The sequence below is a fragment of the Tyto alba genome, unplaced genomic scaffold (assembly GCF_018691265.1).
Source record: "Tyto alba isolate M040663 unplaced genomic scaffold, T.alba_DEE_v4.0 Super-Scaffold_8, whole genome shotgun sequence".
In the NCBI taxonomy this organism is placed as follows: Eukaryota; Metazoa; Chordata; class Aves; order Strigiformes; family Tytonidae; genus Tyto; species Tyto alba.
Window position 1 is genome coordinate 1,177,180 of NW_024881329.1, and position 21,452 is coordinate 1,198,631.

The window sequence follows — 21,452 nt, forward strand, 5'->3', positions numbered from 1 at the left end:
GGGCAACGCAAGAGAAGACAGCAAGACTGCTAATATTCCCCACTGACAGGTAGCCAAAAGAGATGGACACACAAATGCACCACAGGGCTGTTTCTTACCTGCTGACACAGGGTGATGGGTGTGGGAGAAGATGCTACCACACCAAGAGGAACTCAGGACAGCTGGGTTTAGCTCTCTCCTCCCTTTTTTTCTTTTGATTTTTGGCTTCAGCTCTCCACCTGCCCAGTAAGCACAGAGCCCTCCCCAGCTGCCTGACCCAGCTGGAAAATTGCTGCTGCTTCCTACCAGGGAACAGATGCTCCTGCTGCAGCTGCACAGCAGGAAGGGGTAAAAACAATCTTCCTGGGTTTAAAACCGGGCAAAGTTACAGGTTTCCTTGGTGCTGGCTGTATGGCCAGCAAATGCCAGGACTAGTACCATCTCCCCTAACAAAAGCTACTCAACTCGCGGACGAGCGAGGGGAAGCGAACGATGTGATCATTTTACAGCAGACACCAGCACTTGATAACTGTTTATACAGCACCTGGCACAGCAGAGGCCTGAATGTCCACGGCTAGGGGATTTTAATGCATTAAGGGATTTTAATGCACTGAAGTGGAAAGCTTATTTGAGCTTTGTTTGTTTAAATAGAGCTCCAGCGAATGACCATTTGCAAAACAAACCCAAAGTCACTGCAAACTCTGAGCGCATTGCTGTAATCTACAGAACTCCCCAAGCCCCTTAAAAGATGCTGAACGATGAAGCCTCCAGCACTCTGGGCAGGGAACTCCTGGGGGGAGCTGGACCACAGTCCCTTCCAGGGCAGGAAAACAGCTGCTGTAGTCCTGCAGTCTGAGAGGAGGAAAAACACAGGCTGGGAAGAGAATGCAGGTAATTTTATAGGATATTCAAAACAAATCCAGGAGAACATTATACATTTAACCTAGAAAGGAAAGAGATTAAGACCTACGTATATCTACCCAAGAACACAGTGCTCTCGGGAGCCAAAAAATTTCAAACAAAAGCAGGCAAGCAAAGCTTCTGAAGCCAAGCAGGGGCGTAGCTCCAGGGCTTCCTACGGAAGCAAGGTCAGGGAGCACGGCTTGCATCTTCCCAGGAAACCTCCCCTCAGCAGCTGCGCTGGGGCAGCAGACAAACCAGCAGCACCAACAAGGTGCTGATGCTGCAGAAAGTCTTTGTAGGGCTAAACTTCACAGCCAGGCGGTCAGCGGCACTGCTGGAACTGGGAACCTGCATGGCACAAGGAGCAGAGGGGCAGGGAGGAAACTGGTAGCAGGTGGACAGGGGAAACTAGAGCCACCAGAGACCCACCTCAAAGCTGAAGAGGCTGAGCAACCCTCGCAGAAGGGGGGTCCTAAATCGAGCATGCTCTAATTAAGAGAGCAAGAGCTGCATGGGCGATGAATTATGTGGCGTTAATTCCTTCCTAGAGTGCTCTTAGCACAGCTAGGCATGGATTAGTGCCCCATTACTCGCACACTGTGATGTCTCTTCTACATTTATTAAAGTGATCAAGTAAATTAGTGTCAGAGCAGCGCACACACCACAGCACGGGAAATCGCCTCTGTGCTAGGTGGAGGAGCGGTACAAACAGCCCGAAGCTCACGCTGCCACACGTAGATAGCCCAGGAGCCTCCTCAAACCAGCCTCTCCCTTTTCCCAGCTCCAAAAATCCATCTCCGTGGAGTGACAGAGCAGCTAGACTGGGGGTACCACAATGCAAACCTTGCCAGCTCTGGATGTACCCCGTCCTCACAGCCTCAGCCACTGGCAAAACGGTGCTGTTTTGCTCTCCTGCCTTGCCACACACCACACACACCCATCCACCTACGCTACCCAGACAGTAAGGTTTTTCTCCAGGAGCGCCAATCTTCACACGGGGCAGACCTGCTGCACCCCTGGTCAGCCTGGGGCACCAGGCTGGACTCTTAACCTTCAGTTCTCATCTTATCACCCGAAGGAAAAGTGCTTACCAGAGAATCACAGCCCAGCCTGGGGCATGGAGGGGAGCACAGTCTCCTCACATGCCATGTCTGCTGCCAGCAAGCTTGGACAGAGATACAGGGACCCAACATCTCCGCAAGTCACGACATCACAGGGGGAAGGACAGGTTGAGCTTACGCCCACCTCTGACCACGCTCGTCGTGTTTATTGCCACCGCACTGCCCTGTGGCTCTGGGTTGCCACCTCTACCCCCAGACGCCACTGCTCTGCCCACAGTCTGACCCTGGGGGTCCCCACAGCTCAGCACCCTCCTACTTGTCCTGCTCTCTCTCTGCCAGGCTGTCAGCTACCACTGGAATCTCCAAGCCAGCCGCAGGTTCCCAGTCCACCAGCTTTCCCCCAGTCCTGCCAGCAGCGCCCTCCCAGAGGCCAGCTCTTTGCTTTTGCCCTCCACCAGCCCTCCCATTTCCAGGCTTTCCCCTCCCCAGTAGCCCCACTCTGCGGCAGTGTGCAGCCTCTCAGGTGCAGACTGTTGCACATGCTGATTTATCTGAATGCATGCAGGCTGCTGTTGTGACAGCAGACCTTTAGCCAACATCAGCTGGTGCTGTGGCCGAAGAAAGCAATCCTGTCCTCTCCCTGCACCCGAACATGTGCTCCCATTCCCGCTCTCATGTCAGCACAAACATTTGTGCAGAGTGGTCAGGCAGGGATGAGACAGGACTGGAGGCCAGCACATGCTGGAGCTGTCACTGAAAGCAAACATTCAAACTAAACCATTCAAACCTTGCCTTGAAAATAAACAGCAGAAGGGGAAGACAGGATTCCCTTCCACATATTTCCATTTGTCTTGAGAGCAGACAAACTCAGTGCCGCAGCCAGAGAAGCCAACATGAAGAAGCAGGGCTCAGAGGGTGACAGGAGGGAGCAAAGCCATGCCAGCACCCACTGTGTCGAGAGGACACAGCCATGCAACCAGTCACAGTCAAGGGGAAAGCAATCAGCAACCAGTACCTGCTGGGAGAGGAGAAACCCTCTGGCATCAGCACACCGCTTTCCTTCACAGCACAAATGCATTTGAAGGTGTGGACACACTGCCACGTTTTGCCAATGACTGAAGCAAAGCTACCATCGCAAGGATAAGGCTTAAGGAGTGCAAACTGAATTGCAAGCATTTCCTGAGAGAAGCTGCTTTCCAGATGTGCGCCTGGCTCAAAGCACACAAGGGAGTCGGCACCAGGAAATCTCACATGGGGAGAAGCTGTCGGTTTGGCTCTTGCCTGCTCAGGACGTTTCAGGATAGAGGGGGTGGAGGGCATCAGTGGCAGTTTCGTATCTATTGCTTGCTTGCCCTCAGGCTCTCAAAAGCAGGGGCTGCCATGAATTTCCTCGTAGCACCAGGCAGGACATTAGTCCTCAACAAAACAAAGCAGCTCTCGAACATGCTGGTGGATTCTCCCCCCCATCACAGACTGTCCCCTCTCTGGCTGCGCAGCGGGACACCGCCGCACCTTTGTATGGTTCTGCCACCAAGCAGAAGCCCCAGGGTTCAGATGCAAACTCACCTGCCTCGTGGTCAGTGGCCGACTGTTCCTGTAGGACGCTGGGCTTTGAAAGTGCCAAGCCCAGGGCAGGGGCAGCTCCCCCCCTTACCTCAGGTGGAAAAAGGCCAAAGTCCCAGCGGGGAGGTGCCACACCACCTGCCTGCACCATTGGCTGCTTGCACCCCAGTGGGGACAGGCTCAGTGGCACAATGCCCATTCAGCTTGCAAGATGGCAAGGATGCTGAGCCCCAGCACACAGGGTCCTTGCTTCTCCTTCCCAACAGCCCCCCCACAAGAGCCCTCAGCTCCCGCAGCCCCTTCCGTTCTCTACAACTTACCCTGTGCTGCTTCCCTCCCACTGGCTGCTCAGGGTGGGTGTCCCCCAGCACCCTCCTATCTACAGCCAAAAATGCCAGAGCACGTTCACAGTGAAAACAACCAGGCTGGCACCCTTGCAAAACAGCAGGCAAACTTTGCCCCCATATCTGGCCTCCACGCTCCTTGCAAACTGGGCTCAGCCTGGCGAGCCTTAACTTCTCCATGCTGCAAGATCTTGTGATGGTAGAACTCCTCAGAACATCCCTCATGCCACAAAGGAACAGGCAAGTTCCCTGGCAGTGCAGGATGGTCTCCAGGCTGAGGGCATGTCAGAGCTGTGCTTGACTTTGCAAACGCAGGTCGTGGCAGTATAGATTTACCTCGATGCCCACAGAGGGGAACAAGAGGACCAACTCTCCTGATGAACAGCAAAGGCTCCTGAGCTCTCATTCCAGCTCCATCGCTGACTTGTCCTTTACCTTCAGAAAGGATTTCCAACAACAGTTGGCAGTCCAAGGAACACCCTGCTCTCATGACAACGTTTCAGCTTAGGAAAAAACAAGCCACAAACAAAAACAGTCCAACATTTTAGCAGAGGAATTTTCCCACCATGTCCTTTACCCATCTGGACTAGTGTAGTTACCCATAACATTGTGACAGAAGAAGAGCCAGAACAGGGCCATGGTGGAAGTGTCACAGGGGACAATCCTTCACGCCCCTGGGACTAGTGCAATGTCCTATATTCTGTTACTGCATGCACACTGCTGCAACTATCCTCTCCCCCAGGATTTATTTGAGATTACAGGAATTTCAAAGACCGCATTTACATTCACACAACAACAGTCAAAAAGACAAAACAGAGACAGTAGAGACTGGCCTTGGAAACACAGCCACCTCCACCACTCTCCAAGGAGGGAGAGGGCTGAGCACACGAGAGCTTCTTTTGAGCTGGTCTAACCAACTTTCCCATCTCAGGGACAAAAGTGCCACTGTGTGCTGCAGGCAGCTCACTCTCTCTCCAGATTTGCCTGCTGGCCTCAGTCACCAGGGCCACCTCGATGCAAAGAAAAAGGGTTACTGAAGACATCAGACACTTCATTATATCTAGCAACAGTCCCTCTGTCTGCTTGGCCTTGGCCACACTGGGAAAAGCCAACCTAGCTGCTGACTCCAAAGCAAGGAGTGAGTGGAGCAGCAGGTATTACTGGAAAGGAGGGGGACAAAAGGATAGGGAAGGAGTTGGGGATCCTCCTGCCTCCAGGCAGGAGGAACACACCCAGTTTTCCCATGCTCTCCCCTCTGGGCTCTCCATCCTATTGGAAGCAACAGGCTAGCCCACCACTCCCAGTACAGTATCATGCAACTTTGCCTGGTTTGCTGAGAAACCTTAAGCAAAAAATCAAGACAACAAGCATCTTCTATTACCTCTGTCATAAATAAGGCTTGGTGAAATGCCTCCAAAAGCCATGGTGAGCCACAAGAGAAACGTGCCTTCCTGACCTGGAGAGCTTCTCCAGGCCAAACAACTTGCTTAGATTAGTGCAGAAGCTGTTTGCTCTACTGCTTAATAGGCAGAGTCCCACGGAGGCCTCTCTTTGCATCAACATGATGTCTCTCCCAGACAAGTCTCCTACCCCTCACCTCTACTCCAGGACAGCTCAGGAAACGGAGTCCAGTTCATAGGTCCTAACACCAGATCATGCTCCAATTACCAGAGCACATCCCACTTTGGCTGGGCAGGTCTGCAAAGCACAGCTGCTCAATGCCAAGCCATCTGCATTCAAGTCAGATGGAAGGACTTGAAGAGCAGGCCTCTGCCAATCTGGAACAAACACCAGATACACCCTTCAACTTTGCATGTCTCGGGGAAACTGATGGAAAGCTAACGCTTGCCATGAAGCTGTGCTTGGGTATCAGCACTGCAGCACACCAAGAGGCCCCAGTGCAGATCTGGGAGCTGTTATTTTAGGAGCTGCAGAGACCTCCGCTCAAGGACAGTCCCTGTCCTGGAGGTTTTGCAGCTGAACTGCAAGACAGGATGAGTGAGGACAGCCATTAGAAGGAGCAGTGACTCAACCAGGGCTCACACCTCAAGTCTTGCTGTTCAAGACATCAGGGCTGCCAAGCTGAAGGAACCAGAGGGGAGGTTTCAGCAGGACAAATGAGCTTGCAGTCATCTCACCGAGAACACATAGCAGAGGCATGCCCTCATATGGAGCAACACACTAAAACGCTCTCTTAAGGCAGTAACTGCAGTGCCTTCCCCCACGGGAGAGAGAGACAACAGGTCTAAAAGTGCTCACAGCACCCCTGGCAAGACTGAGAGGAGCAAAGGAAACCCATGAGAGCTGTTGGCGCTCTTCCCATCTCAACCTGTCTCCTCTCTGCATTCTCAAAAAGGCAATCGGGTCTAGTGGATGAGTCTCAAGAGACCTGGCTCCTCTGCTCCGCACAAATGCCACGTCAGGCTTGCTACAGCCCTGCTCCCCTCTCATGCCTCTGAACACTTAAAAGTAACAAAACTCTAAATTACAGACAACTACTCATGCTCAAAGGCAAACTCAGTCTTCACTTTCCATGGCTTCTACAGAAACATGGACCAAGAGGCGTAGGAGGCTGAAGGCCAAAAACCGTTTCCGTGCATTTAAAAATCTTCAGTGATGTGGTGATACAAGGTCAGGGCATGGCCATAGCAGAAATTCAGGCCCAGCATTTTGCTTGAAAATAGTGGTGGGCTCCAGCCTTTGGTCTGTAGAGACCTGGAAGTCCCTGCACCAATTCAAAGGGATCTGTAAAGCGTAGCTACAGAACAACTAATGCATACACAAACACAATGAACTATACATATGTCGCAACTTCTAGACAAAATTATTATTTACATTAAGTTTATAATGGCCTACATTTTGCAGCTGGAGCCAACAGTGGAAGCACAAGCTAACTGACAGTAAAATTGCCCACACATGATCATGCTGGTGTAGAAGCAAGTCTGCATCTTGGACATCTCTGGATGACATAAGGGGGTGCTTATTGCCAGTGATGCCCCTTTCCAAGTGTCACTTGAGAAATCATGTTGTCACACATTGAACTGGTGTGATTCTAACTATTTTTAAAACCACCTTCCCCTGCATCGGTTCTCCAAACCAGTTTTTATGAAATTACAGCTTCAGAGACATGCAGTGTTAGCTGGAGAAAGACGTCAGCCTCACTGAGAAGTTAGTCTGGCAGATGGGAGACAAAGCTGGGAAAACAAACAAGAACTTATATACAGCATTTCCTCTTTGATATTCCATAGTGGTCAAGAAAAGGCAGAGCCAACCAATGGTGCCAGACAGACAAACCTTTTGATCTGGAAGGACTTACCACTGAGAAACTAAATGGTGCAAATCCCTCACTCGTGTGCTCTGCTAAGAGACCAGCAGAGTAGAAAAAAAGGTTAGCCTCTCCCAATTTAAAATAATCACCACGTACGAAGCCGTAATTAAAAACAACAAACCAATAAGCCCAAGGGAAAGCAAGGGTTGGATACTAGCTCACTCGGTAGGAATGAGGCAGAGTGCTGAGCTGAGTTCCTGGGGCACGAAAGGGACCATTCATTCCCCACCAGGAGCAAAACCAGGGCTCCTGGCTCTCAGCAGACTGATCTCCTCTGAAACAAAGGGGCACCAGTGGCCCTGCTGGGAGGAATAAGCATCTTTTCAGGCCAAATAGCTGCAGTACCTCATCAGAGCAAACACCCAAACACCCACAGAGCTGTTCCTGTGGAACGCCTTGAAGTGCATCCTCCTGGGACAGCGCCGGCTCGCTGCAGCCAAACCCGAGGCTGCAGAGGGGATGGACCGACAGCGCCCGGTCATGGAGAGCTTGGCATCAACTGTGTCAAGGACCACCTGTTGTGGATGACCACCACCATCAAGTTGCAAGATGAGTAGGAGATGGGTATGTTTTTTTTTTCCTCAGAACGCTGCATGCAGCCCTAGAAAAAGCTTTTTCTCCTTGAAAAGAGAGGGGGAATACAAACCCTTCTTTCGAGAAGAAGGAAAAACAACTCACAAATCCAAGTCTGTTTCCCCTACATTGTGTTCCTTCAGGCAGATGTTGAACAAGACTCAAGCCAAAGATAGCCCCAACTTCAGCCATGCCAGGGCTATAAATTAAGCTCCAACCCTTTCAGCCCAGCAGCCAGCCGGGGGCCTGCCGAGCCAGCTCTGACACACGCTGCTCCCACAGCACAGTACGAGGGAAGAACAATGAAGCCATCAGGTTAAACTCCACCAAGTCAAGGCTGCTCCTTCCTGCTCCAGATTCATCCAAGCCAGCAAACAGACAGAGAGAAGAGAGAAGGAAACAAAAACACTCGGTTAGCTAAAAAAGCTGGCCTGGAAAATTCCCTGTCTTGGTGTGTGCCAAGTGGCCCACAGCTCTGAGTCAGTGGGCTGCTCTGATCCTGCACGGAAAGCCTCCTACTCACCAAGCCAGTGTCCCTTCCTGCCCCTGAAGCAATGAGGAAAAAAAAAAAAAAAAAGGGGGGGGGGGAATAAATAAAATTAAAAAACAAAACCAAAAATCACCACTTCTAGCCAGCATCCGAGGTATCCCAGCAACTATTCCTCTTCCTGCAGACTTCTTCATTTTTTATTATTTTTTTCCCTGCAATGCAGCCGTTAGGAGCTGCACATGGGTACCTCTGTACTACCAGGACAATGTATACCATCACACCTCCTCGCCCCACTAACCACTCGCAGTACCTCCACCCAAGCATTGTCCTGGGAACAGGCCCTAAGGAAGGAGAAATAAATTGTTCTGCTCTAGCCTGCTGCAGACAGACTCATGTGCATCCCCTGTCACTCCACAGAGACCTCAGAGACCTTTATTTTCCTACCACCCCTCCCAGGAGGGCCAGGTCCTCAACAGATGCAAGCCAGAAGAGCTCATCATCTCTGCTGCAGCCTGGGGACTTGGTTCCCCAGCAGCTGCAGTGAGAGGACACATTATTAGAGCACATACACATTTCTGTACAATTTCATAGGGTTTCCTCGCTCATCTGTCTGTAACAGCCTCACTGTCTCAGTGATGCTCCAGCACAAGCTCACGATGACCGGGAACAGTTCAGGCCTTGACAGCCCAAGCTTATTTGGCAAGGGGGTGCAACAGCAAATAAGAAAAGTAAGAAGAGGGAAGGGAAGCAGGCAGGATACCTGCATCCCACCCCAACAGCTACTTGCAGAAAACCCGACCAAAACTGTGCAAGCACATCAGCTGCTTTCCAGCACCACTCTCGCTGCTTCTCCTTCTAGCACATGCTCACTACAAAGAGCATGACCTGTTATTAATGCAGGAGGAAGAAGAAAAGAAATGCAGGAAGCCTCCTTCGTGTGCCTAGTGATCTTGGCTGAGAAGAGCCCCAAAAACTCTTAAATTGCTAGTTTTAGGAGCAGTGCAGGACTTTACTCTCCCATGTGCAAGACTACAACACAGAGATACATGCCCTCGTCCCAGATTCACAGGCTGCATCATTTCAGGGTGGTGGAGCACAAACTGGCATTCACTCCCATAACCCCCATAATCTGAAGGGGAGAAAAAAAAAAAAAAAAAGCCAACAACAAAAACCCCACAAAACTGGTGGCAAGCATCCTGGCAGCTTCTCACGGGACCTAGCTAATCTCCGTTGAACAGCAAGACCCAGACCAGCAAAAGGGGACTGAGGACCACAGCACTTCAGAAAATGAAACTGCTTGCAACTATTTTTTGTTCTTTTGCAGCACCAGAACACACCAGCCACTTCCTCTGCCCCAGGATTCACCGAGGGGAAACAGAGTAGATAAATCAAAATTACAGTGAGGCACTAGTTCGTAACCTGATTGGAGCAGAGTTCAAGCACAGATTGCTAAAGTTCATTTCTGTGTATTTCTGCCTCCTAGTCTGTGTCATACCACGCTGATTCATTCTATAGATCCTTTTCTGCAGACAGCATAAAGCATAGGAAATATTCAGGGCTGGCTGTTTAGCAAACCTGCACTGAAAGCTTCCTTCCGTCTACCGCGCTTGCTGCTAATTCCCTTCACAGCTCTGCTCATTAATAAAAATACAACACAATAAAAGAGAACCGCACACATATACACCTTGTCCAAATTCCCTCCACACTGGCTGATCCTGAGTCACCACCAGCGATTAACTGTTGCCATGCACTGAAGAGGACACGGTTATTAAATTAATAGGGGCTGCTTAACCTGGCTACAAATATACATGAGTTCTTTGTGCCTTAGTGAGCTAATAAGGCATGTGCTAATTACATTAATTCAAACAAGCCCAGCGTGCCCCGAGGGCAAAGGGAGAGAAGGGCGCAGCAAACCCAGGCTCTTTCATAATAGCTGTGCGAGTGGAAAGTACTTGCCTTGACACAGCATTCAGAGGAGAAGCGTAGGAGCACTGACTGTGGCTTGCACCCGACAGCTCGCTCAGCCTCCTAAACGTGCAAAAAGCCTTGCTTGTTCACTCAGCCCACGGAGCAACGATAGACATGGGATCCCTCTCCAAAGGGCCAGCCAGCTCGTCCCTTCCTACCGCCGGGGCCCAGAGCAGCCGTGGCCCACTCGGGATGACACCCTGCTCTGTGGGACCGTGAGCCTGGGCCCCTGCGGCAGCCCCTTTCCCGCAGGCAGCCTCCAGCCGCGGAGCAGCAAGTCACCCAGCATCCTGCCAAACACTGCTCCTGTCTCGTCCACGTCCACGCAGACGCTGCAGTGTGAGCTCGACCACGTTCGGCAATCCCGGCCAGCTCCCTAAACCTCTCCGGCAATGGGGGCGAGCAGGCGGGACCGTGCGCACCTCCCGTGTCAAAACAGGCACGGAGCCTTCTGAAATAGGAAGGGGAAGGGACAGGCTGTGGCAGGGAGAAGCAAAGGGGCAGGAGGAAAGAGATGCGCAATCCCAGCAAGGTTCGGATGTGCTCAGAGAGGAGCCTCCCATCTCACCAGCCCAAGGGTAACCAGATCCCTCACCTCTGCCGCCCCCGGCCAGGAGCCTTCCTCAGCACCAGCTGCACTGACCCTAAGGGTGTCTGGCAGGCAAAGCCACCACCTCTTGGCAGGCAAGGGAGGGAGAGGAAGAGGAAGAGGAGAGGAAGTCGGTAGTATGTCTTTACATCTCCAAGGACACGTGCTCACCGAGCAGTTTCGGAAGCATGCGCTTGTTCCTGTGAACACTAGGGGACCGTGCCAGAGCGAAGCAAAGGCGGGGAGTTTTCTCCCCTCTCTGCTCCCCCTTCTTCCTGGATCGCAGGCATCTGGCAGTACACAGGGCCATCCTCAGGAGGCCTCAAAAGCAACCACCTTTCCCTGGCAGCAAGGACTACACCGTGTGAATTGCAGGGTGTTTTAAAGACGTGATGCCGACGCTCCCCGTCAAAGAGAGACTTTACAATCAGGCACCAAGTGAAACCTAGGGCTGCGGAAGGGTTGTACGATACAGTTTGTCCTGCACAAAGAGGCACTGGTACGGACTCAATGTAGTCTTGACAGTGGGTTGGCAGAGAAGATGCAAATATTTTTGTGAAGGACACTATACTAGGGATTTTTAGTCCCTGGAAAGTGCCTCTCAAGCCACACGTGATTCTCTTCCCGGCAGAGGCTGAGGTTACTCAACCACTAGTCCAGTATAACTTCAGGCTACTGCTTAAAAGGAGGGAGCTCTTCCTTCCCCCAACAGCTAGAGGAACTCATTTCAGACCAGGCCTATTCCCAGGACAATGCATAGCTGTGAACACACAAATGCTTGTGCCAGCAAAAAGAGAGAGGCAGGAGTGAGAAGCAGGGCTGCCCCTTTCAGCAACAACCTGACTGCTGTGAGCACTAGAAAAAAAAAAAAAAACGAAACAATAAACAACAATAAAATAGAACAAGAATCCCTCCAGGGAAGCCTGGGAGATAAGGGCTTCTGGGCCCTGAACAAAATTATTTAAAAGACCTAGAAATCCAGAGCCTTGTGGGGGTATACGTCAACTGATAGCTGTCACTCGGAGTCCCAGCAAGGGACTGCACAAGCCTGGCTGGAACTGCAATGCGTCCTGCAAATCCCACACCCTGCCCCTGTAGCAAAGCCACAGTGCCCTAAGAGAGCCAGCTGCCAACACTGTAATATAGGTTAATGAGACAGGACCCCAGGGTCTGGGAGGACATAAATCCTCCTGTGTCACCCTCTGGAGTTACCCTCCACCTAAGGGAAGGTGAGAGAGAAGCATCAAGCAGGAGTCACCGTGTAAGCGTGCAAACACCGATGTACAGGCTGCAAGCTCAGCTGCTTGCTAGAGACAAGACGGTATTTCAGGTGCCTTTTGTACAAGACACCAGGCATGGAGAGTAGACAGGCTAACAAGGGAACATCTCCCAGCCTCCCAAACACTTTGCAACAGCAGGTAGAGACCTTTCTGAGGAAGGAAGCTTATCTCATTACTTCCCACCGCTGGAGGTAGAATTTGACTGATGCTCCCAGTACACTAGAAGAAATGCTACTTAAATGTCACGTTAATCAATATTCCTTGCCTCTCAGCAACAAGAATGGTGATATGGGACACTGCTGCTGCCAGTCCCTTTGCTGGGGAGGTACGTGAACATACCTGCTCCACTCCTGCACCACAAACAGCATTTCTCTCCTCCCACCTCAGCCATTTGCTTAGGCCAAAGCTGTTCAGATCACAGGAAAACGGCTCCTTGCTAAACACACATCAACAGCCTCACACAGGCCACGCTGCTCCTAGAGAGGTCAGCGGCTCTTCCAGGGAAACTCGTAGGCGCTCTGCGACAAGTGGAGGAATTGTCAAGGGGACTGCAACCACCGCCTGACAGCTCAGGATTCTGCGGCATAACCCATCCACCAGCTCCCTGCTCACCCAGAGTACCGTGAATCAGCAGGCTGCAAGGCAGGCACGGCATTCCCAGCAGGACGAGAATATATTTAGGAGGCTGCAGGAAAATGAAAATACGTTCGGTCCTGCTCACCTAAATGGAGCAGAAGGAGATGTGTAAAAAGCAAAAAAGTGAAATAAATCAAACTTGGAAAGTCATTCTCTGGATATTAAATGTCTCATCTGGCGATTCTGCATGCACAGTACAATGCTGCTACCTGCCAGATGTATCCACAAGGATTTACCTGACATATTAAGCAACCTCAGTAAAGCAATTCATCTTGTATTGCTTAAGACCTGTTTTCAGAAAATTTAGGAAAAAAAAAAAAAAAATCACCGCAAAGCACACTTCACAGCCCTGCTCTACCTACCAACCAACACTGCCTTGCCAAAGAGTGTGTGGCAGGAACATGAAACAGCACTAGACGCAGTGAATTGTCATGCCAGCGAGCAGTGGAACAGGCGCTTGGGAGACTAACAACGGTTTGGCGAGGCAGGAACCAGACACACCGCTCTGCTCCAGAGGTGCTCAGACAAGGACTTGTGGGCTCCAATCCACGATCCCCCAGGGAGCCAGTTATGGCAACTGGCATGGGAATCTGCCTGCCCCATGGCAGAGCTCACACAAGAGGCAGCACAGCACAGTTGGTGCTACCCGTGTCAGGTACCAGCTGGGGAAACCACGTTCTCCTTCCCCTGCAAGAGCAGTAACCTCATCAGGGGCGAGGGAGAGGGGAGGTTGGCCACAGCAGCCAGCTCTGGCAGAGTTCATCAGGGTCCCTGATCGTGGCATGTAAGCCAGAAAGGACGCGGGACAGGTTATCAGCAGGTTTGTCAACTCATGTACATGCAAGGTATGTCCAAACAGCACATGCGCGTTGCCACAGCTGATCTGTTTGCTTCCAGCTCCAGCCCACCTCAATTTGCACTGCCACGGGTCCAGGTAAGAGCACCAGCGTGAGAGACAACTCAGTATCAGATCACACCGTGGCTTTCCTGCAATCTCACCTGTGTGTCAAGCAGCCTCACAAGCTGCACGGCAGCTCCCTCCCGCGAGCTGACCCCCCCCCCCCCCGCCTCTGCAAACTGACCACGGCTCAGCTCCACCAGAACAGCCCAGCAAGCGGGCCCAGCTGAACCTCACCGCAGGGGAAGTGGGAGCTTGCTCCACACCAGGGACCTGTCAGAGCCGCAGAGACTGAGTCAGCGGCGCGCAGATGCCTCCCGAGCACGTAGAGGCTGAGGGAGCAGCCTGCTCAGCCTCCCCGGGAGCGTGCTGGCAGGCGGCACACCATACAGCACGCTCGGCCACGCACCCACACACAGCTCAGCAGCGGCCTGGCATTTCTTCCCCCCTTTTCAAAGCCAAATTCAGACCATCTGTTGAAGTATTTCTGCAAATCATCCCTCTTTTAGGAAGGGCCGGGGGCTGAGTTTAGTTGTTTATATAGTGTCTGGCATTTCTGTAGCGCTTATCACTTCAGTATCCAAGCTATTTGCCTTCAAGCTCCCCATTAGTTTTGAAGAACCAAAAGTGGAGCACCAGTGAATCTTCATTCTAAATTTCTGGGGAAAAAAAAAAAGAAAAAAAAAGGAATAAAAAAAAGACAACAACTGCTCAGGTCAGGTGCACATTTAGCTGCTAACAAAGTGAGCAGGACAGTTCACAGGAAGGGAGTCAGACCAACACAATGTGGTTTATGTCCTTTAAAAGAACTACTACCCTTAGAAAATAGACTTCATAAATAACAGCTGCTCCCAAGGGAAGAGATGGACCAACAAGTGCTCCTGTTGCCTTACAGAGAAGAGCTCAGCTTACCCAGGTCATGGAAAAGGAAGCTACCTCCATCCTGGAGAAAGACAACACAACATGAAAAAGAAAAACGAAGCACCCAGAAGGAGAAACCCCTTATTACATCAGATCATACCTTCTGCAACAGCTGCCATTGCTACTGCATACAAGTGGCAAAACTCTGGAAGTGCTGCTGTCCCTATTTGATTGTACGGGACAGGGTCAGAGACAGACATTTTACTGGTTATCCAAGGCTGTGCTCTGAATCTGCAGCAAAGAAGGAAACAGCAGCCAAATTCACAGTTAGCCCCCAACATATCCTTCTCCTAAAACATGCTTCCTTCTTTTTTTTTTTTTTTTTTTTTTTTTTTTTTTTAAATAAATCCCTAACAGAGCAAAGAACACAGCACTGAACAGGGCACCAAACAAGTTCCCAGTCTGCATGTGGCCTTGCAGAAGGTGTTTCCATCCCAGCCTACCCAGCAGGCAACCGGGAACTGCCCTTGTCTCCTCTGCCAAGGCGCACGGGCAGCAGGCCCATTAAAGGCAGCAAGGGGTCAGACACCACAGTGACAAGGACACAGTACTGAGCAGCAACAGAAATGACAGCCACCACCTCCTTCCACACGTTTATCCACACAAAGCCAGTGCTTGCCCTGGCTAGAAGCTTTCACATCAGACAGCACAGCCCCTTGCTGAAGCAAAAGGGATTCACCAGAAGCTGCAGCTGAATTCAGAAATGACGGATAACAGCTACTGGACTGGCTTCTGGCTTGATCCAAACTAAGAGCTCACCCGCACAGCACCTCTCTCTTACTAAAATGACTTGCTGAACGTCCCATATCTTTGTTCTCTAATTAAAAAAGAAAAGCACACAGATTCTCTCTTCCCAAAGGCCCCCTCCAAGACAGTTAGTCACACAGTGTAGCAGCACCACTGTCCTGTGTAAGAGGGGAAGTTTTCCTTCTCCCCACTCTGTCCACGAAGCTCCTCACAGCTGGGACAGCATTTAAATTGAGCCCCAACCACGGAGCCCAACTCGAGGTGGGGCAGGCACAGCCCTGTGATGGGACTTCAGTCATCTCCAGCTACTCAAATTCATGCTATTCTGCGCAACTCAGCTGGATCAAAACATCTCTCTCCCCTCCTGGCCTCTGGATAAATGCCGCAGATCCAGGAAAGAAAACAAATCCAGACAGCTCTCCTGATAAGCCACACACCAGCATCAACACCAAAGGAAGGAGCAGGGCACAGGGAGGTTTGACAAGGCATAGCCACCCACCTACAACAGCACCACCAAAACAGGAACAAGAACCAGTTATGAAAAGGTTTAACAAAACAAACATAAAACTGCATTCCTGTGAGCAGCTCACCACAGGCTGTATTACGTCAAGATCAACAGAGACCAAACAAATGAAATAAACAGTATCCCATCACATTTCTTCTGACACAGAACATTGCTGTCCAGGTGCCTTTCCCTTCCCCAATAAAACAGTCTCCATGTGGGCAGCCCTCCTAAGGCAGCAAGTATTCAAAGTTTTTATATTTGCAGATGTGTAAGAGGAAACTGCCAGACAGAAATCCAAACCACTCAGAGTGACAAGGACTTTTAATTGGGCTTGTCTGGAGTCTTGCCTTGTTTTCTAAAGCTTTTGTACCCCCTGTTAATTTATTTTCACAACTGGAACTACCCAGCAGTCAATACTGTAAGGTTAAAGCAACACCCAGTTTTGCACTGGACAGCTCAATCCATCTCCTCCCTTCCACCGTCTACGCGCTGGAAGGCAAACAGAGGAGGACGGGAAGGAATTATTTGTCTGCTGTTCGGACTGGCTGGAGCAACACAGCGCTAGCTCTAGCAACTCGCTGTGCTCTTAGCTGGAGATGGCCAAATGACAGTCCCCACTCCACTCAGGCACAGGCCAGAGGACTCAGCTTTGCAGGACAGCTTCATAAAGTCACGTCGGCAGGGAAACTGAAACACACTGTCCTGTCAGACCTCAGGCACCGGCTCAGCAGGGGAGAAGAAGAGGGACTTGCAGTCACATCCCGCTGTCTCACAGCGGGCAGGCAAGGCAACTAGCTCCAGCAAGGCTAGAGTCCATGCAGCCATTTATGAGAAATACACAATGAAATAATCGCAACGTGTATGATATGTTCAAGAGTAAAAAAATAAAAACGGAGGCACTGGCTCACACAGGCAGCATCCGTAGCTCGTTTGCCATGATAAGTAGTTGATTCCAACTCCCTTTACTTTCTGGCAGCGCAGATGTTTGGGTATTTCTAAGAAAGCTCAAATGTGCAAACATGGGCATCAAAGAAGGCTTTTGCATTTCCTGAAGACATGGTTAAGGATTTAGGTGAACACGTACACAGATGTAAAAGGAGTAATAACCAGTGCTTATGTACCTGCAGTAGCAGAAGGCAGGATGCTATGACTGGGCAGATCCTTCCCCATCCTGCACCACTGCTGTTGAAGGAGCAGCGCAGGCACTTGTGCTTACGCAGTATTGCAGATTTAAACAGAGGAGCAGAGGCAGCTGGAAGATAAGCGTGACCAACTGGAAGCCTAGCAGGACATTAATAAACTTCTAAGTGACAGGTTGAAGAGGCTGGGTGTCCAGGCTCTCCCTGTTGTTTGAGGGCTCCCACATGATGGCCCAACCTCAGCTGGTGCAAACTAAATCTGCTCCGCCGCCTCTGCCAGAGCTACATCAACTTACTGCAGTCAAGGTGCACAGCTCTGGGACACCACTGACCTGCCAGCAGCTGTGTAGAAACTTCATTTTGGGGAAAAACAAAGCAAAAAAAACCCAACTAAACAAAAAAACAATGGGGGGGGGGGGAGGGGAAAAAAGACAAACACAACACTGAAAAAAGTCAGCCAGGAAAAGGACAGGCTTAGGATAAATGTCTCTGTTCTGAAACACCCTAGAGAAGGGTAAACTCTAGAAACACCCTCCATAGGACATTAGCATCCTACCAGAATACACCTGAACAGCAACACTCAGGATCACAAGGAAACTCATTTGCCCCAGCCATTCCAAACCCAGTTTGGTGACACATCATCCCCCCAGCGCAGGATCTCCTAACAACAGAACAAAAATATTTTGTATTTTCCCACCCTTTTCCTTCTCCCTCAGGGCCTATTTCAAAGCTCTTTTATGTCATTCTGGCAGCACAATAGGAATTTAGGCAGATAGAAACAGCCCATTAAGAGATACTCCCTACGCAGGGCATCTTGCTGGCATGAGAAAGTTGGCAGTGCAAGACCTTTGCAGTTCCCTGCCCCCAAGTGAGCCCAGGGATCAAGTGACAAAAGAAAGCATTGCGCTGGAACAAGGCAGGCATGCTGCAGGACCGCACCAAGGGACACAAGTCCCTCCACGGCTACGTTCAATGCTGCTAAACTTTTCTTCTCACCAAACAAGCCTTTCACCTCCCAAATTTCACAAGGACATACCACTTTCCAGCAGCTACTGTGACTTTGGCAATTGCCCTCCAGGAGTGTTTTATTTCCAAAGTGAGGCGAAAGAATCCAGAGCTTCACCAACATCTGTAAAACAAGTAATCCCAGGCCCAGCAGCAAACCCAAAGCCCAGCCCTTTGGGGGACCGGAGATGGAAACCACACAACCCTACACCACACCTTGGTGCTCCTTGCTGAGGGAAAAAGAACAACTCATCAGTCACTCCTCTTACAGCCTCCTGGCTGCAGATTATTCAGATAAAACCCAGAGTACCAGGGACAATAAACTGTTTTCACAGCACTGCACAGTCATCTCCTGCAACAAGAGTGTTCCCTAGGTAGGGCTTTACCCCTCACAGAAAAGCCCTTCTTAAGGGAATCTGCAAAACTGGGCCACCAGTCAAGGATGCTGGATCTAGATACATTTTACTCTAGCTAAACACAGCACAACATTTTCCCACCTAAAAACACTGCTACCCTACTCCAGAAAATCTCTCCCTCCTATTATTTCACAATTCCCAGCATGACAACAGTTACAAAAGAACAACTGTATGGGCACATGAAATGCTTACAGCTCCTAAGTGAGACTTTCCCCATTGTAACAGCTCCAAATCCTTAGGGCTCTCGGGCTTCCAGGCACACCAAACCTCAGGCACTGCATCTCAGGTCCCTTCTCTCCATCACACCTTTGCCCTGCTAGAGACTTACAATACAAAACGCGATGTACAAGTGAGCAGAGAGGCTGTTTCCACATGTATGCGCTGCTGTCACCTCGGCCAGCCAGGTAGATATTCCCCCGTCTTGCCCACTAATCTAAATCTTGGCACAAAAAGGGGAGCAAACGGCCCTGACAGGCTGTCAGTGATTTCTACCTCCTAGTAACTTAATACAACACACTACCCCTTCTTAAAACAGCAGCAGGAGGATCTTCGGGGGCCCTGGCATCTTAGTAATGCATTAACAAGATTGCTGGACATCAAACAAGACTGCAGACTTTCTTTCAGAGCAGTGCCGGGCTCCAATTTACAACACGGATTTGCTCCCTGTTCCAACTTGGTCATCCATCTCTGCCACTGCTCACCATCACACTCAAAACGTAATGCCTCCTACTACGATGAGCGCTCAGTGAACAAATGAGCCCAAGGGCACAGCACCAGGAGAAAAACTGTATCCGTGTGAACGACAAGAAGTAGTAGCACACAGTTAAAAATCTGACAGGCAAGACATTCAAAGGAGTAAGTCCTCATTAAATACTCGTGTTTATTTTCTGGTGAAGGGGTTAGAGTAACTCCTCCTATTAGACCTCATCTATACCTTTATTTGTAACAGCTTGGAAAGTAAAACACAAGCTGAGGACAGGAAGACAACGACCATGAGTCCCACACGATATATCGTTATCAGCCGAGCACCACTCTAGTTTGATTGCCTTTTGCTTGCCCTTGCCAAGAAGCGAGTTCTTGGGAGGCAAAGCCACAGTGACTTGCAGTGATCAAAAATCATGCTGATACAATCCCAGCAGCAGCAGCCATGCCACAAGAGGTCAGATCCTAACGGCAGTGAGGCTCTTGGAAATGAATGCACTACGCTAAAAACACCCAGTCTTTAACTGTGAAAACCCAGTATCTGAAAGATATCAGGCCAGATAAATATACCTGGGATCCTGCTCTGACATTACTCTGACATCCTGGCAAGGTATAGAAACTAAAAGCCAAAAAGCTGTGTAAGAGAGAGGCCTAGGGCACTGGAAAATCTGATTTCCATGACTATGCCCTCACCCAGCAGAAGGCCAGCAGAGAGAGAGGATGCTCGGGGTTCAATGCCCAGCGTGACCTTGAGGAAACCCCACAGCCTATCCACACTTCCATGTTCCCCATCCACAGGAAGAAGAGCACAATAACCTTGACCTACCTCAAAAAGGTGCAGATCTGGCTTAGGAGAGCCTGGAAGGTGCTTGGGAAGGCTTGGAAGCAGGACCCCGCTCTGCAACCAGGGGCTAGTCCTACAAATTACCCCAGAAATCAGAAGCCCTGCAGAAACGTGCAAATCGCTTTCGCTATAAAAAGCGGCGGCTCCGGGGCACTGAAGGGCACGGCTGACACCGCACGTGTGTCACCCGCAATCTCCCAGGGGCGGGCAGGGAGAGGAAGGGTTGAGGCCGCTACAACCCCCAAATCCCGGCACGGGAACCCCCAGCACCACGGGACCATCTCCCCCGGGGCTCGGCTTTGATGCACGGGCGCCTGCACCCCCCGGGCCCAAATCTGAGGGACCCCCAGGGATGAAGGGTGAGGGGAGCAGGTGGGAGGGCTGAGAGGGCTTTACAGCCCCCGGGGCGAAGGGGGTGCGCGGGAGGCCGGGGCGCGGGGCCGCCCACCCCCTCAGGGGCCAGGGGTGAGGGAAGGGGACCCGGCACACCGCTGAGGTAAGGGGCCGGTGCGGCAAGGGCCCGGCCGCGGGAGGAGACCCGCCGCCCGGCACAGGAGACGTGCCGGCACCCCCCGCCGCCGCCTCCCGAGGCGCGGGGAGCGGCCGCGCCCGCACTCACCGTTCCGGAGAGGCGGCGGGTCCCGCCGGGGCCGGAGGCCGGTGGGGCGCGGAGCTGCTCGGCGCGGCGCGGCGCGGCGGGGCCCGGCTCGGCTCGGCTCGGCTCAGCTCTGCCTCCTCCGGCCGCGCCCGCCGCAGGAAAACCCGCCGCCGCCGGGCCCTCCCCGCCGGGGCGGCCGCCGCGTCGCCATGGCAACGCGGGCCGGGGCGGCCGGGCCTGGCCGCGGCCGCTCCCGGGGCGCGGCGTCCCCGGTCGGGGGGGGCCCCGGGGGGGGGGGGGTGTCCCGCTCCGCCCGGAGCCCTGCCCGCGGCACTGCCCTCCGCTCCCACCGCGCGCGCCCTCCCTCACCCCGCCCGGCACGTCAGCCATCTTGCAGCCACCTGAGGGGGGGCGGCACGCGGGTGGAACAACGGGACAAGTGGAAAATGGGGGCGGGAAAAAAAAAAAAAAAAAATCTGTTATTCCCTGCCAAATAAAGACCCTTCAAGATAAAGACCAAGCCGTGCTGCCCCGCTGCAAAGCCTCCAGGCTGCAGGCGGGCATCTTTTTTGGGGGGTTCAATAGGCCCTGTCGTGGTTTCAGGAGCATAACGAGACCTGAGTCCCCGCACAAAAATCATCCACGGAGACCATTTCAGTGGGCTGTGGAAACTTGAGCAAGAAAGTGAGGATAGCAGTAGCCAGCCGGATCTCTGTGCGCCTTGGGATGAGGCCCACCAAGGAGAGAGGGAAAGGTCTGCGGGGGGGGGAGGCGTCTGTCAGGGCGTCCCTCACCGGGCGCTGCGTGAGAACAGGCGCAGCGAGCGGGGGGTACCCGCTCTGCACCAGAGCACAAATACACAGCCCCTGCAACGGGTCGGAGACGGTAAGGGAAGAGCAGCTACAAGGATGGGAGAGTGCATCGGGCTAACGAGGGCACCGCGCGCACGGGGGAAGTAATAAT

At 51.8% G+C, this 21,452-nt stretch overlaps 1 protein-coding gene across 4 annotated transcripts in view; it reads right to left on the reverse strand.

Moving 5' to 3' along the window:
- Positions 1 to 20,594, reverse strand: part of SLC25A22 (solute carrier family 25 member 22) — a 51,324-nt gene extending 30,730 nt beyond the window's left edge. For 2 of the 4 annotated variants that reach the window (XM_033003453.2, XM_033003456.2), the window contains exons 1-2: positions 20,511 to 20,594; positions 19,874 to 19,992 (exon numbers count right to left, since the gene is read on the reverse strand). The gene's annotated coding sequence lies outside the window, so the exon portion shown is untranslated. Of the gene's footprint in view, positions 1 to 98; positions 232 to 19,873; positions 19,993 to 20,510 lie in introns of those variants that run through there. The other 2 variants (XM_033003454.2, XM_033003455.2) reach the window with 2 other exon arrangements.
- Positions 20,595 to 21,452: the final 858 nt, after the last annotated feature.